At 36.5% G+C, this 15,390-nt stretch overlaps 1 protein-coding gene across 2 annotated transcripts in view; it reads right to left on the bottom strand.

Annotated features, from left to right (window-relative positions):
* LOC119491261 (arf-GAP with Rho-GAP domain, ANK repeat and PH domain-containing protein 1-like) overlaps window positions 1-11,628 on the bottom strand; it is a 57,439-nt gene extending 45,811 nt beyond the window's left edge. For both annotated transcript variants that reach the window (XM_037775075.1, XM_037775077.1), the window contains exon 1: window positions 11,503-11,628. The gene's annotated coding sequence lies outside the window, so the exon portion shown is untranslated. The remainder of the gene's footprint in view (window positions 1-11,502) is intronic.
* Between the last annotated feature and the right edge of the window lie 3,762 nt (window positions 11,629-15,390).

Here is a 15,390-nt window from a genome sequence, read left to right as displayed (position 1 = left end):
TTTTTAACAGCACTTCTGCTCACTTTATTGTCTATACACTGCTTGAACAGATAAAACAAACTGTGGATTGTGTATTCAGAAAGTGCTCAGGTCACTACTTACAGTAGGTCAGATGATCATATTAGATCTGTATTCCCTGTCTAATGTGTTTAACATACCAGGCAAACCTCAAATCTCAGTTCTGTAAAAGCATAAAACACTAATCTTTACTTTAAAAAGTATTCATTTTGAGCAGTCAACACAGTCAGTACGGTACCACTATCACACAACAGACCACTATGGGAGGAAGTGTAATTGACACAAGTATTGGCACACACAGCACGTTCACACAGACTCCCTCAATTCTCTCTACATCTCTCCAACACACACTTGAATGCTGCATAAGAAGATTCAAGATCAGCTTCCCACAAGGCATTCCCATCCTTTTCCATTAGCACTGTCTTGATGTACCGCAGTTCGTCTTAGGATATGAATAATGTACATCATGACAGTGTTCAAACTGTCCAAAGTATGAGGATTTCTTTTTGAAGTTTTCACATGCAGATGAGTCACAATGCCAGGCCTTGATTAGCAAAAAGCAGGCAGTGACAGCTGCAGGCATTCACATGATGCAAACCTGCATGACTGTAACAAATAGCTCTGTAAGGACTGTTGTGATGCATAAAATGGAGCTATGACAAAAACATCAGCAAAAACTAATTCTGACTATTGAATCTGACCATACCTCAAAAGCTATTTTGTTGATGTGAAAATAATTATCAAACACTTACTGCACTCACACCGTTTTACCTCTGCCTTGTGCTTTTGACCACAAGGGAAGCTGGAGGTTTCCAAGACAGAGCCACAAACAGTCTTTTCTCAATACAAACACACAAACAGTCTTTCCTCAATACAAACACACAAGAGCCTCTATACCTCATATCACTTGTACTGAGGAACCTGATATGTGCCTAAGCCAACCATTATTAGAACATGTACATTTGATTGCAATTTTTTTGTCAGTTCAGCTCAATATTAGGTGACTAATCACTCTACTGGATAACTACTTATTTAACTTTAAAGTTATTTTTTAGGGATGCACCTATCCAACTTTTTCAGTCCCGATACCGATACCAATACCTGGGTTTTGGGTATCGGCCGATACCGAGTACCAATCCGATACCAGTGTTTAATTAATAAGCTGTATGCATCACTGTGTGGAAGTGACTGGGATCATTCTTTTATGTGTAAGGCAACATCAGTCTTGACTTAAACATTGCTTTCCTAACAAATAAATACATAGATATACATTTACTGAACTGTATTTATTATTAAAATAATAAATAGTACACCAGCAACTGGGTAAAAATCTTCAAAATTAACAGGAATTACAATTGAAATGTAAACCTTTTTAATGCAGCAACAAATTGGTAAAAACTTAAACAGGAATTAAAATTCCAGTATAAAATGTATATAGTATATAAACATAGAATTGAATTGAATAGATCGGCTCCTTGTCACAGATACCCGATCCAGCTATTTAACTCAATATCGGGTATCGGGATCGGTGCATCCCTATCATTTTTTTAGCTCCTGAGAATACTCCATATTTCACCAAATTAGAAAGAGAGTAATTTAATTTACACAAATTATGACAAAAAAAATACGAAATTTGCTTGAATCATGTAATATGTCTTTACCAATTTTTCTTCATGAAAGCAAGATATAAGTTAAAATTAAACATTCAAATACTCAAGGATAAGTAGGTGGTCTATAGTTTGTTAATCTGGGGCGTAACTGCACAATATTTACTTTATAAGGCCTGCTTAGCATCTGCTTATTACAAGAACCTAAGCTGTCTAAACTACACTTAAAACAGGCTGATAAATCTTTAAGTAGGATGTAAAAAAATCATTGTTACTATGCAACTTTTCATTAGCATAATATATTTTACTTTAATAGTAAAACTTAAAATTCAAAAGATTAAATGTAAGTAATAAAAACAGAGGCTGAGTATATTGTTTCGCTTCACATTAATATTCTGTCACGTGTTGGCTGTCTGATCAGTAACAGATTATGCAAAATAGTAAACATTAAAAATATGGGCCTGATTTCATCTGGTAGCTAGAAGCGAGGGCGGGGAAGGCAGCGCGAGCTTACAGTAAACCACACTATGTAGTCCGAGACAGGCTATTCGCCAGAGTGTGAAGTATGTTGAAATGAGGGCATTTCATTTCCTGTCAAATGTTTCCTCTAACACAGCAGGGACCACAGAGCACAGGGACACAGGGTGAATCTTGCTCTCTGATCAAACGCAGTTCCTATTTTTGAATTGAGGAACTGTTCACTCTGAAACATGATGAATTACAGTCTCATTGGTCTTCAGTTGTCACTGGAGAGTTACTCATAAACTAAACACACCCAAAAATGACATTTGAACACACAGATTTAACTAGCAGGTCTCAGCATCTTTGGCCAGACGCAATATTTCACCTCAGCACATTGGTCCAGAAAAGCCCTTAATCAGCCTTGTGTGTTCTGTGTGGTGTGTTCAGTGTGTGTGTGTGTGTGTGTGTGTGTGTGTGTGTGTGTGTGTGTGTGGATGGGTGGGTGTCTTTAAGGAACAACATCAAGAGGCACAAGTGTTAAATGCTAATATAGAGGGTGATAAAAACTAAGTGAAAAAATAACACACAGTCACACCTCTTCGCTCTGGTTCAAAGCAAGGCAGCTGAGTTCTGCAGTCTGTAGTGAAGTGGGTGAAGTGAAACAAAGCGAAGCGAAGAGGCTGTTGCAAAAATGGCGGTGTAACGAGATAAAAGCATGTCAGATAATCTCCGAGGCTCCAATATTTAAAGCAGATGTTACTTGTGAAATCTTTCTAATGCAATAAAAACATTGATATTTTGTGGCAACAGGCTTGATTTTGATATCCCTTTTTAAAATTAAACAAGCAATCCTGTTGAGAACTCAGCAAACTAATCTCAGTTAGCTTAACACAACAACCGGGTACAACTAGGTGTCATCTGCACAACAGTTAAAAGAGACGCCATGTTAATGGCCATGGCCAGGATATACGGTTATTAGCATTGTGGGTAATCGTAAGTTTAGTAAGGAGTTTTCACAGTCAGCATCACTTTCAGCAAAGGCACAAGGAGAGGTTACGACCTGACCAACAGTCTAAAAAATCAGGGGTTATATTGGTGGGCAGATATACAAACTTTACAGTGCAGTAAATATTTTCTTGTTCATTCCTTCACCAGAGTTTAGGTTAAAGATTAGGTTAAATTGAAAGGATGCCATCATACCCAAAGTCAGATGAGAAGATTGATGTCAACTGTACCTCTGAGCATCCAGTACAGAGGTATGAAGGACCTCAACATATCATCGAGGACACGTTTCGCCTAGCTTAGCTTAAAGACTGGAGGCAGGAGGAACCTTAGTTTATTGTCCTCTCATTGAACTTTTTTTCTGCATCAAAATGGAAACAAAACACCTTCTGAGACAAACCTGACTTTACACATTGAATCCTGTGTATTTAAAGCGCCCTTGGGCTAAATTATTTGTATTATTTTAAAATGATTCTGGGGGTACATTTTTAGTTTGTTCAAAATCTGGGGAAAATTGGATGCTACCTAAGATGTATCAAGTAGATACAACATTTTTGGAGATGTTGCAAGGACTATTTTTTTTACTCTTCTTGATAAACCTGCTTCCTGTGTTTGTGCTTCGCTAGGGTAAACACGACCTGGGCCATTCTATGTACTAGATGCAGAGAGATAAAATTGATATTGATCTTTTCATCTGGCTGTCGGTAAGACGGCGAATAAGCATATTTTCAAAAATGTCGACGAGTTCCTTTAACTGCTGAAATTAACAAAAAGTTTTCACCTGAACTCACATAAAATTACAGAAAACTGTGGGCGCTTCGTAAATTCGTTACAGTCAGTGTATCTGTTCATCAACATGCTGACTTCCTTTTTCCTGGGATTTTATTTAATTTTCTGCAGTTTCCAACCAGTATTTTGCTCTTTGCACATTTTAATTTATCTCTCCACTGTCTCCTTCTCTGTTCATCTCTCCCTCTCTCCATCCTTCTCTGTGCTCCCTCCCTCCCACTCAGAGAGCTGCCAATAACAGGGTCTCTGTGCTGCCTTCACAATGGGGCATTCTGTTGCCTAGGAAAGTACATACACACACACACACACACACTGACAAGAAGGAGGGAAACGCATGGTGGGGGCCCACTGGTCGAATCTGGTCACACTCTCTAAAACTAGCGCTCACCTAATAACATTGTGTGTGTGAAGTTGGCGGGGGCGGGGGGCCTCAGAAATTGTGTTTCAGGCCTCATATCCCCTTTCAATTTGACACACAAACAGATAGCCAGGATGTTCCATTTTCTCTGTTCGCACTTATCAGTGGTGGCTGACATCAGGTTCAACTCTGCTTCCTGTCAGTATCCTCAGTTTTGAAGTACATTATCTACATCTTGGAATGAGTTTATGTTAAGTGATTTCTAAGACAATGCAACAAAGTGTAAAAGGTAGCACTGTCAAAGATAACGCGATATTGCAAATTCGTTTTAACGCCACTAATTTCTTTAAAGCATTAATGCAACTTGCGATTTTTAGGTTGTAGCGGGCTCAGTTTTAAAGCTAGAATGAAGATACTGCTATCATATGAAAATACAAAACCTAAAGAATCCATTGGTACCAACCATGTCATACTAGCTTGGTAAAGGTCTCCCATTGACATATTATTATTATGAGACCTCAGCCACAACTTAGCACTGACACAAAAAAACACATGACCGGCCTCGTCTCCTGCCCTCTTTGAACACTTCCATAGTGACGAGGTTGTAACTAACAGCGTGCAGTATGTCACAAGGCTAAAAAAGTATTTCTCACACGTTTCACATATTCTTTCCTAGGCGAGTTGACTGTGACATTTAACCTAATTCCACTGCCAGAGTTTACTACATCACTTACATTCTGATATAGCTGAAGAGAGCTAGGATGTGTGTACAATAACATAGCTTAGGACCCAGTGGTGGAAGAAGTACTCAGATCTTTTACTTAAGCTTAATCAATAATCAGTCAGTCAATCAGGAATTTCAGTCATAAATGTAAACATATACATATAGATCTACACAGACACATCTACTTAAAGAAATACTGACTTCTTAGATGGCAGAAATACATTATGGTGTAAACTGAAACTGACTTCCTGACTTTGGACTTTGTTTGAATTGCGCAACCAATGGTGAAATGCAATAATAACCAAAAATTTTCCTCATGTCATTACAAACACACTGACCGAACTGCACTAGTGTTGTAATGTTGTAAATTCCAATATGTACTGACTGAGACGTAAACGTATGATCATGACTGAAGTTTTGACTAATACTTCATGCAGATATTCTGGATAATTAATGCTAAAACACTGTTTTAATTAGCGAAGGGTGCTGAATGATGATGATGTGATGATATGTAACCAATTTAGTTTGTCTATATGATACACTGATGTCCAGCTGTCTCTTCTACACTGCCCCTCTACTGCATAGTCTTGGGAAATACTCCAAAACAAGTTGCAATTCCCTTTAACCCATTTCTCACAAGGGTCAAGTGAAAAGAGTGCTGTGTTTTGGTAGTCTGCGATCATGATGTAGAAAAAATACCAACAGACTAGGAATGTGGAGAATTCAAAACCTCCATTCTGAGTGACTTCAACAAAAAATACCATTGTAAAACAAGGACAGAGAAAGTCCTCCTTCTCTGTGAAATTCTTACAAATTAGTGTTATACCATTGTCTTTTTTTATTTACCACAAATTATCAATTTCTCTAGATAAAAAGTATATAAGAGTAACAAGGCTTTTGTGTGAGAGTACATTTAAGGCTTGCGCTCAAAACATCTTCTGATGTGTGCCAAAACCATAGGTAGCGCTAGGACAAACAATCAATATAGCAATATTTTGTGACTGACACACTGGCACCAATATTATGATGTGTTAAGAATACGCAGGAGTATTGTTCTTTGAGTACATAGGTAGACATGTACTGCTGAAAAAGTGGAGGGAACAGCATAATTTCTTATAACGATACAGATACACATAAACACGTCTGCTCTGCAGTGAGATAAGCTTTGGACTTTCACCATGAAACTGACTGTTCAACACTGCTTCGACTGCCACAGTGACAATCTGTCCATTGATACTTAATTGACATAATTTTCTGATACCATTTTTTCCTTCCCAATACCTGAACTTGCAGTATCGGCCGATACCAAGTACCAATCTGATACCAGCATGACAAAAAAAATATATATTGTTATTTAACAGCTGTTTATTACTGATTGACTGTAGTTGCCAGTGGCAGCCATGATACATTCAGGGCAACAGCACAGTGAGGGCTACTGTTTTGGAGCCATGAAGAAGAATTGATTTCCAGTTAAACAAGTTGATTTTTTTCTGGGTTAATAAATTATGGTATTGTATTGGTGCATAGACTGGTGTACTCGCCAATACCCGATCCCAAATTTTGGAAAGTATCGGACGCATTTCTGATACTGTTACATATAGGAACAACTCTAATAAAGTAATAAGGCAATACTATTTCAGAGCCTTGAACTGCATTTAATTCACATTATACTGAAATTATGTGGGGAAAAATATACGCAGATTATCATTACTATCCGAAGTTCAAAATATACAGCAAGCGTATCATAACTTTTGGCTACTGTGTTAGCAAACAATTGCTAATTGACTAGAACTAGACCGATAAATTGTCCGGGCCGTCAGTGTCAAATCAGCCAACATTTGCTTATCATTTAACATCATCAGTATCTGTGTTAATGTTGGCCGATAAGTGACAAGAAATGTCAGTACTGAAATGTCAAACATATGTTTTGAGACATTTAGAAACAGTGTCTACATTACATAGTGTCTCCATTACATAGTGTGTCAACCGGAGACCACAAACAAGTTTATTTCTTAACTGTAAAATGTCACACTCACTAGGCTACATATCTTGGTCACAATTAGGGGTGTAAGAAAATATCAAAAATATTCAGTATCCATGCAAAGATGAACTCGGCCAATACTTTATTTAATTTGCAAAGATATGCGCCCTCTCAGGGTCAAAGTAGTGCTATGATGTTGGATGTTACAGGGACTGTGATAAATAAATGCAAATGCAGATCCCACTGTTCTGATTCCATAAAAAGTAAACTTTTTGTACTCAAGTTTTATGCATATGGTGGTGTGTTCTTTATACTATGACAGTTTTTCTAAAATTAGATTTTGAAAAATCACAATTTATCACCTTGCTTACAGTATCGCAAACAATATATTGAATCCTAACCCCTGTATCATGATGCGTATCATATCGCTAGATTCTTGTCAATACACAGCCCCAGTCACAATAGTTGTAGAACCAAATTTAGGGCATCCTGGAGGCCAGGTAGTTAAGACAAATACCATATACAATAACCGCAATATTCCCTGTTTGATTCCTGTCAGGAGGGCCTCTCATTTCATCATCTCCCTCTCTCTTCTTATGTGTCCTGTTAAGCTCTAATGTCTCAATAAAGGCAAAAAAAGAAAAAAGAAATATGAAAAAAAAAAAAAATATTGGCTGACACATGGAAATCAGATTCTTTAAACTCCCAAATATCCAAAACTGTATCTGTCTCAAAATTTCAGTATCAAAAAGGCTCTCTTAGTTACACATCCAGCAAACACAGAGCAAATTAGCATTCATTTGGAGCCACCTAATGAATGCAAGTCCAAAATTCACCTTCATTTTCTCAATGTTCAACAGTCAAATGCTACAGTAACTTCGCTGGGCTTTGCTCTTGTGCTGCTGCCACATCTCGGAAATTGGCATTCCCCTAACTTTTTATTTAGCCCAGGCTACTTCACTTTATTACACAACTTTGTTGAATACTCGATTCTGATTGGTCAATCATGGCGTTCTACGGTCTGTTATTTCTTTATAGCAGACCGTTGCTATGGACGCAGTTCTGATCTCAGACTCTGGAGGACAATTTTTGCGTCAAATTATTGATTTCTTAAGTGAGTAGCCGTGTAAAAAGTGGGATAATGTACAGCGTAGTAGTTGGGTAGCCACTATAGAGTCATTTTCCTCAGACTCTCTGATTTCTATCAAGGTGTTGACCTTACAGGGATTGCCGAGAAAAAGAAAAAAAAAAAAAATCGCATGCACGCGCATACGCACTGGACATGACTCATATACCATTCCACCAGACACACTGCTGCTTTCAGCCCACTTTCAATTAAATTGAATAGTGACTCAGTCCTGCCAGTAAAGAAATGCATCCGAACAATGTCCTCCAGTGAACAAGCATGTGTGTGTGTACACTTGCCTCCAACTCTTCAGGGTGCAACATTTCACAGGAGGATGTTTCCCATGGTAACCCACCTCAAACTACCAACCACATTCAACCTGCGAGTCCCTTATTAGGACTAAAGTCATCCGTCTGTGACAAAAATGGGGGTCATGATGTTTTCCTCCCATGGTGGACGTGAGCTGATATGACAGCAAGTATTGTATATCACAAATTTTTTGACGATCCATGCTATGTTTTCTCTCTGCTGTCCATTTCCCTAATATTCACTGCAGCAACATATGTAAAGGATAATAATGGATGTTTTGCCCCATTGACTTAAAATTCACAATACAATTTCACAAAGTCCAATTTGCTTATATCTTGACCTAAAGTTTTGACTCTCTGACAGCATATCAACATAGATTTGAGCCAACTCTCAAATCCCAGATGTTGGAAATTATTACTCATACATACAAATTAAAAACAACGCCTCATAATAACATCACTTTGACTAAAAAATTGTACCAAGAAATCCAACAAAATGTTGAGAGGTTCTTTGAATATTTCGTCAACAACGCCACAAGCTTTCAACAAAAACTGGAAATGATATCTTTCATGAACGTAGGACTTATTACAGGACTGTTGTATTAGACTACATCAGTTTAAGCTGGGTGTACCAAACTGAGTGTAGGTCTCACAACGGTAATGTAAATGCACTCACAAATTTCCACTTTTTTTTTTGTGAGAAAAAGAAAAGTTCCTCCATGTCAAACTAATCTTGTTTTCACAAGATGTACAAACTCATCACCAAATGACGGGTTCTCATCCCTTTTAAAAATGTCTTGAAGCTGAATTTAATGTCATTTTAGTCACTGACCAGTTATCACTTCATGCAAAACAGGGCTCTTCATTTAGCCTGTGTAATTTGACAGTCAGACTGCTCAATGCGTCCTCTGAACCAGTGAGATACTCCTCCTCTCACCTCATTATGGAGTGATTCAGTAGCAAGTAATCATATGAGTGTATGAGACACACGGTGAGGGAAATGGAGAGAGAAAAAAAGACAGAAAAATGGTGGACACAAGAGGGATGGAGAAAGACAGAGAAAAGACATGGACAAACAGAAAAAGTTTCAGCTACAACTTGATGTCAATGAGCGATAAATAATTCATAGCGTACATCCTCGGTACAAGAACAAACCATCTAAATCATTGTGAATTGGCTCGACTTAGCATAGTGTGCCTCTTATACTGGTAGACACAAAATGTTGAAGGTTAGAGAGATACTTATGTCTGCGCCTTGATAAACAACGTCCTGTGGCTCTCAGTGTGCACTTGAAAGCCAAAAACAGACAGTCACAGGCTCAGTCATTGCCAATTTCCACTACAAGAGAAAACACGGCCAGTAGGGCCATGATGCTGTTTGATTAATGTGTGTCATATTTGTGTGTTGCCCTTTGGAGTGACGCTTAACTTCTCCAATACAGTTTCATTAACTATACTGCAAAGTATTGTAACTGTGGGACAGCATTGTCATGGTCCAGAGGCCCTGCTTCTGTGAGAACACTGAACTGAGGTCACATTGTATACACAAATTTTTAAGGGTCTATTGAGCAAGCCAGTCACTCATGACAAATTTACTCTATTCTAAGGCTTTTTAGTCCACATGCAAAGTCTAAGCCCTCCAACTACTTTCATTAGCACTTGAAAAGAAAAAAAATTGTATAATCTGATAGCATATTTAAACAGTTTCACTATTGTTCACATCTTATCACCTCTAAAAAGCCCACATACAAGAGACCTGCCCTTGACTGTGTAGGGGAAAAAAAGCAGAAATAAGCATCTGAAAAACAACCTTGAGCAGCTATGTAGGTTTGTGTGCTGTGTGTAATGGTTTAGACATTAGAAAGAGCGTTCTGTGGTATAAAGTGGCACGACGGGGTTGTTTATCCCCAGTGGAATTCATTATTTTTAAGCTGGGAACATGGGATGAATTTACTATTAAATCACTGGTTTTAACTACATTTGTAGATGGAGTAACATTACTTTTGTTCCCACCATATAGTTTCATATGCCCTACTTCCCCACATCATGATGTGTATCTGTTAGCAGGTGGACTTGTGACAAGTGGTCATCCAGGTAGCCTTTTTTAGATCTACAGCAGGGATTTTTACACTCTTTCTAAGGTAAAACCATTACACACAGGTGGGAACAAAATTACTCCATCTACAAATGTAGTTAAAACCAAGCAATTTAATAGTGAATTCATCCCATGTTCCCAGCTTAAAAATAATGAATTCCACTGGGGATAAACAACCACAGAGAGCAGAAAAACAACCAAACAACATCTGAGGAGTTAACTTTAACCAATTGAAGTAAGGTTGAGAGTTATTACTCCTTTAATTTCACGTTAGTGAGGTGCTAAAAGCAGAACTGGACTCAACAGTCACAAAAAAAAAGTTGAATATCTTTAGCTTAGCTAGTTTAAAGGTTATTTTCTATAGTTTCACATGTCTTTTTCCCCCCACACATCATGATGTGTATCTGTTAGCAGGTGGACTTGTGACAGGTGGTCATCCAGGTAGCCTTTTTTAGATCTACAACAGGGATTTTTACACTCTTTCTAAGGTAAAACCATTACACACAGGTGGGAACAAAATTAATGTTACACCATCTACAAATGTAGATAAAACCAGCCTTTTAATAGTGAATTCATCCCATGTTCCCAGCTTAAAAATAATGAATTCCACTGGGGATAAACAACCACAGAGAGCAGAAAAACAACCAAACAACATCTAAGGAGTTAACTTTAACCAATTGAAGTAAGGTTGAGAGTTATTACGCCTTTAATTTCACGTTAGTGAGGTGCTAAAAGCAGAACTGGACTCAACAGTCGACGGTTTATTCACTAAAACACGTTGATTTTCTTTAGTTTCTAAGCTTAAACGTTATTTTCACCGCAGCAGTTCAAACTAACGGTCAGTGTTACCTAGACAACACATATATTCTGCAGTTTAAGGTAACGGTCAGTGTAACCTAGACAACACTTATATCTGTCTGAACTCCTCCAGTGTTTTATATGCTGTTAAAGTTAAGCGTCTATTTTTAACTGTTCTGGGGAAAGTTTCTCTCTTTTTTAACAAAATTTTAAATTCTTGTCATTCACTTACCTTTTTTTTAAGTCTTTAAAACTGTTCCAACTCCACTGAAATATACTAGCGGCCACAACTGCGACGTCAAATAGCGGATAACGTTGTTCACACGGATGAAGAGCAGTAGCAGCAACAACGTTAAGCGTGAGTAAATGAAGTAAACCATTTCCGGTTTTACATTTCAAAATAAAAGCAGACATTGACGTTCAACTACACTGTCTCTACACTGGCTCCCTGTCTCTCAGAGAATTGATTTCAAAATACTCCTGCTGGTTTACAAAGCACTAAATGGTTTAGGGCCAAAATATATTTATGATCTTCTGCTATGTTATGAACCATCCAGACCTCTCAGGTCATCTGGATCAGGTCTGCTTAGTGTCCCCAGAGTCACAACTAAACATGCAGAAGAAGCAGCGTTCAGTTTTTATGCACCAAATATTTGGAACAAGCTCCCAGAAACCTGCAGGACCAACTCCAACTCTGAGCTCTTTTAAATCAAAGCTTCAAACTTTCCTGTTTGCTGCTGCCTTTTATTAAACCAGATAATGATCTTATACTGCACTAGAGCTTTTACGCTTGTGTGTTATATTCTATTTTAGCTTCTATCCTATAGCTTTTATTTTTAGCTTGTTTTTATTTTCTAATATTTAATGTTTTTATAACTGTTTTAATTATATCGTAATGTTGCACTTTGTCGCAATGTTCTTTAATGTTTATGCAAAGCACTTTGAATTTCCCTGTTGCTGAAATGTGCTATACAAATAAAGCTGCCTTGCCTTGCCTTGCCTTATGACTTTATTATCATAATATTACAACATTTTTTTCTCGTAAACTTATGACTTTATTCTCATAATATTGCAACCTTTTTTTCTCGTAAACCTATGACTTTATTATCGTAATATTATGACTTTATTCTCATAATATTACGACTTTTTTTCTCTTAAACGTATGATCTTATACTGCACTAGAGCTTTTACTCTTGTGTGTTATACTCTATTTTAGCTTCGATCCTAGCTATTATTTTAAGCTTGTTTTTATTTTCTAATCTTTAATATTTTTATAACTGTTTTAATTATGTCTTAATGTTATTTTGCACTTTGTCGCAATGTTCTTGAATGTTTATGTAAAGCACTTTGAACTGCCCTGTTGCTGAAATGTGCTCTACAAATAAAGCTGCCTTGCCTTGCCCTGCCTTGCCTTCAACGGTGTATGCGTTTTATTTTGTAGGATAGGAACTACGTGTTTCCGGTGTTTCTCTGGCTAATTTGATGCAGTAAAATTGAAAAAAACTTGTCATGTGACCACTGAAAAAGACTGGACAGCCCAGTCTGTTTCCATGCAAAATGCCCTTTAACTAGATATTACCCCACTTACTTCAAACTAACAAGAGTTATAGCTCACATAAGGCTATATCTGTAAAGAATATAGGCTACCTATTACAGATAAATAAATCCCTGAATTACAAAACATGTCATGGAAAATAATAGGCTAATACAAAACATGACTAACTTAATGATTAACTTAGAAGGGAACCATTTCTAAGTTAATCAGTCACCAAATCTCAGTATCAGTTATAAAATAATTTGTTCTCTCTTCATTGGAAAAAAAATCCATGCTTATTTTTCGTTCATCATAAGAAAGTTCCATTACCAAAAAAAGATGCTTATTCAAGTGTGTTATTAGTATACTTCTTTTAAGCTTAAAATAAGAGCGTATACTTTCAGTTTACTTTTTATGTACTTTATTTGTTTATTTGTTTATTTATTTTGCACAATTTAAGACTATACAACATAACAAAAAAAAAAAGAAAAGAATAATATACAGTGCAGGAAGAGGCAAAAAACCCACTAGGCTTATCTGAAGCCTCCACCTATAGAGACAAGATTAATATAAAGAAATAATATGACTACATAATACTGATAACAAACAATTAGGACAAGATATATATAATAACAACAATAACAATACAGTAAATATATCAAAAAAGACAAGTTTATGTGTATGTTGCATGGAAGTTTATGGTTAGTGTTTGTGAGGAGGATATTGATTTAAATATCTATAAAGACTTCTGGGCTACTTATCAGAGATATACTTTACAAAGTATACTTAAGTAGACCTGGCTCATACTGACAAGTATACAGAAAAGTCTATGTATGTTTGGCTTATAGTCCTACTTTTTCTTAATCTTTTGATCGAGATACATTTACGAAAAGTATAATTAAGTATTCTTATTCAGACTCGAATCTCTACTAAAAAGTGGGCTACAAGTGTACTTGCCATATAAAAACTATTAAACTAGTAGTTTACCGAGTATACTTTAAAGTACACTTTCATAAACTATGAAGTCGGCTACAAGTATATACATGTCGAATGACCTCGAATGGGATAAGCGGTTATAGATAATGGATGGATGGATTTCACAAACTAAAAAGTGGGCTACAAGTATAAAACTAGTAAACTATCAGTATACTTTTTGTTGCAGTACAAAATAAAACTTACGTATAAACTAGTTGTGTACTCAATGTTTATTATTCTTACACTTAAAGTATACCTAAAAGTATACTTTTATAAACTAAAAAGTGTGCCAATTTAGTCCCAAGAAGTATTAAAGTAGTACACTTACAAGTGCACTACTAGTACATTGATAGTATACTTACTACTTAAAGTATACTTGGGAAATATCTATTTGAACTTTACTTATGTATACTTCACAAAATAAACTTGAAGTATACTACTTTTTCGTAAGGGTGGAGTTAAATAGCCTAGGCAACTACTGTAATAATAATAATAATAATAATAATTATTATTATTATTATTATTATTAATAATAATAATAATAATAATAATAATAATAATAGTATTATTATAGCACTTGTCAAGCTTAAACGCAAAGTGCTTCCCAGATTAAAAGAATACAAATTTGAATATCAAAATCCCATGTATGCCCACCCTATGGCATACAACAATTAGGAACATGAGAGCACAAATATCAAGCAGCACTGAGCCCAAGTGCAAAATAAGAGAAATAAATAAAATGACATGACACCGTGGGTTGGTTTTCCTTCTGTCCTCCCCAATTTTTTGATTCACCAGCCGCCACTATTATATAAACCTAATTTTCCTTAGGGAGCAAAAGTCTAACTAATTTTATGTAGGCTAAAAGTACAAAATTAGATAGTAATTTATATAAAAATGTTTTTTTTGTTGGTTGAATTCACCAGATTTACATAGCCTACTTTTAATCACAATATCAAAACAAACAACAACGACAACAAAACACTGTAGCCAAATGAGAGGTGGCTATTTAATTGCATTATGGTCCAGTCCAGTCTGAACCCAATAGGTGGTATAAACTGGTATAATCTTGTCAGCACTGTGACCACGAATAGAAATACTTCTTAACAGATATTTGTATTGAGGTGGCGGTGATGTGGCATTCATCAGACAGGCTGTTGATTTGTTAGTTGTAAGCTCCATAGGAACCAGAAGAGGGCAACAACTCTCCATCAAGATGTTGAGCCTCGTAGATGGAGAGAAATTCAAAAGGCATCACTGTAAAAAAGCTCAAAATAATAAAGGGAAAAGAGCATTTATACTATAAAGAGAATGTTGAATGTAAATAGACCTTCAGTTATTAAAGAGGATTACTTTAATTGCATTTCAGATGCAGTAAAATCAGCAAGATGAAAGCAACTGAGAGCAAGGGAGGCTGGCATGCAATAAAAGTAGCCTAATAAGATAGACCAAATGTGAGCCCATAACTTCAGTCACTCTGTATATCGTGATGTACCAGGATACAGGACATAAAGCATTCATGAATTAAATATATCCCGCATGTGAGTTCACATGAATAAAAAAGGACACATTTGTCATATGCTCTGTCAAACATGTTTTTAGAGAGCTGAAGGA

The sequence above is a fragment of the Sebastes umbrosus genome, chromosome 7 (assembly GCF_015220745.1).
Source record: "Sebastes umbrosus isolate fSebUmb1 chromosome 7, fSebUmb1.pri, whole genome shotgun sequence".
Lineage (NCBI taxonomy): Eukaryota > Metazoa > Chordata > Actinopteri > Perciformes > Sebastidae > Sebastes > Sebastes umbrosus.
Note: the sequence above shows the minus strand (reverse complement) of the source record. Positions and strands in the feature narration are given on the sequence as shown.